Source organism: Cajanus cajan, chromosome 11 (genome assembly GCF_000230855.2).
Source record: "Cajanus cajan strain Asha chromosome 11, NIPB_CcT2T_4, whole genome shotgun sequence".
Classification (NCBI taxonomy): Eukaryota; Viridiplantae; Streptophyta; class Magnoliopsida; order Fabales; family Fabaceae; genus Cajanus; species Cajanus cajan.
In genome coordinates this window covers 13,625,792-13,628,291 of record NC_138527.1, presented here as the reverse complement: position 1 = coordinate 13,628,291, position 2,500 = coordinate 13,625,792, and positions in this window count along the sequence as shown.

Below are 2,500 nucleotides of genomic sequence, written 5' to 3'. Positions count from 1 at the left end.
GTGGGTTGATGTTGCCCAAGTCATCCGTGGGTTGGTGGCACCCGAGTGATGTGGGTTTATTCGGGGCGGGTTCATGATGGTGCCTCCAAGTCATGTTGGAGTCTTATTGTTGGTGGGTTATTGGTGCTCAAGTCACCCGTGGGTCATGATGCTCAAGTCTCCCTCGGTCAGAAATTGAACCAGGCTCGGTCATTTTTTGAGCCAGCCTCGGTCAGAAATTGAGTCACTCTCGGTCAGAAATTGAGCCAGCCTCGGTCATTTTTTGAGTCACTCTCGGTCAGAAATTGAGCCAGCCTCGGTCATGATTTGAGTCACTCTCGGTCAGAAATTGAGCCAGCCTCGGTCATGATTTGAGTCACTCTCGGTCAGAAATTGAGCCACTCTCGGTCAGAAATTGAGTCACTCTCGGTCAGAAATTGAGTCACTCTCGGTCAGAAATTGAGCCAGCCTCGGTCATTTTTTGAGTCACTCTCGGTCAGAAATTGAGCCACTCTCGGTCAGAAATTGAGTCACTCTCGGTCAGAAATTGAGTCACTCTCGGTCAGAAATTGAGCCAGCCTCGGTCATTTTTTGAGTCACTCTCGGTCAGAAATTGAGCCAGCCTCGGTCATGATTTGAGCCACTCTCGGTCAGAAATTGAGCCACTCTCGGTCAGAAATTGAGTCACTCTCGGTCAGAAATTGAGTGACTCTAGGTCAGAAATTGAGCCAGCCTCGGTCATGATTTGAGTCACTCTCGGTCAGAAATTGAGTCACTCTCGGTCAGAAATTGAGCCAGCCTCGGTCATGATTTGAGTCACTCTCGGTCAGAAATTGAGCCAGCCTCGGTCATTTTTTGAGTCACTCTCGGTCAGAAATTGAGCCAGCCTCGGTCATTTTTTGAGTCACTCTCGGTCAGAAATTGAGTCACTCTCGGTCAGAAATTGAGCCAGCCTCGGTCATGATTTGAGTCAGCCTCGGTCATTTTTTGAGTCACTCTCGGTCAGAAATTGAGTCACTCTCGGTCAGAAATTGAGCCACTCTCGGTCAGAAATTGAGCCAGCCTCGGTCATGATTTGAGTCACTCTCGGTCATTTTTTGAGTCACTCTCGGTCAGAAATTGAGTCACTCTCGGTCAGAAATTGAGCCACTCTCGGTCAGAAATTGAGCCAGCCTCGGTCATGATTTTAGTCACTCTCGGTCAGAAATTGAGTCACCCTCGGTCAGAAAATTTGGCTGGCTCGGTCAGAAATTGAGTCACGACCCACCAGAAATTGAGCCAAGGCTGGTCAGAAATTGAGTCACGACCCACCAGATTTGCACCACGACCCACCGTGACCGACCACTATGCACCAACTATGAACCATTCAATTTTTTTTTGAGCACTTCTTGGATCAAACATCTCTTCTAACATGCCTAAGTATGCTGGGAAGTTTTGGGGGTGAGAGACCTTCATCCTCCATTTTTACGAATTTTCCGATTTTACCATGTTTTGGTAAAAAAATCATTAAAATTCAATCCCTTGGAGGATGGCTGAGATTTTTGGTGGACAGGTCAGTTATATTAGTATGTGGGTGCATGCAAAAAATCAGATCAAAATTCGATGCCTAGATACGTTTTTCTATTTTTCTGGATTTACGTATTTTCGTTTCTTAAAAAAATTATTAAAAAATATTCCGTTGGCAAAAAATTCTCTAATTTGGTGAGCACGAAGATATGATTTTTCTAAACAATGCTGCAAAAAATCAGATCAAAATTCGATCTGTAGCTCCCAAAAAGGAACTTATGTCTGCTCAGAAAAAAGGTATCTACTTGTACAAAATTCACTTTTGCATATTAGCCTATTATAGGGGGAGGGTGTGTCTCAGCAGAAACCCAGCGCACCTTGGCTGGTCTGGGCGAGCCACGGGGCCTTCCCCTCACACTCCGTGGGCATTTCTAAGCCTGCGTTGTGTTCTCCCGTGGCAAATTTCGAATCAAAATTTTTCATGAATCAAACCGAAAATTCGGCCGACTTCGGCCGATTTTTTTGAAAATTTTCGAAAAACTCCAGATTCGTTCTATCATCATTCTAACCCATATTTTGGCCTTTCCAGCCTTCGTTTAGCCAGATTTAAGCCATCTTGACCCACCCGAGGGACGGTTTATGCTCTTTTGAGCTAATTTTTGGTGGGTTTTCTCTTCTTTTTCCATCCTTCATCGAGTTTGCACCAAATATGCCGTACCCTATAACTCGTCCAGCCCATTTTCCCTTTGATCATCATTATTGCCCAAATTTGCACCAAATCTAGCCCAGTTTCTACCTTGCCTAACCCACCCGGGGGACGGTTTATGCTCTTACGAGCTAATTTTTTGTGGGTTTTCCCTTTGTTTACCATCACTGATCGAATTTACACCAAATATGACCTACCCTTTCACTTGTCCAGCCCATTTTCCCTCTATTCATAATCCTTGCCCAAAATTGCACCAAACCTAGCATATTTTCTATCTCTCCCAACCCACTCGAGGGACGGTTTATGCTC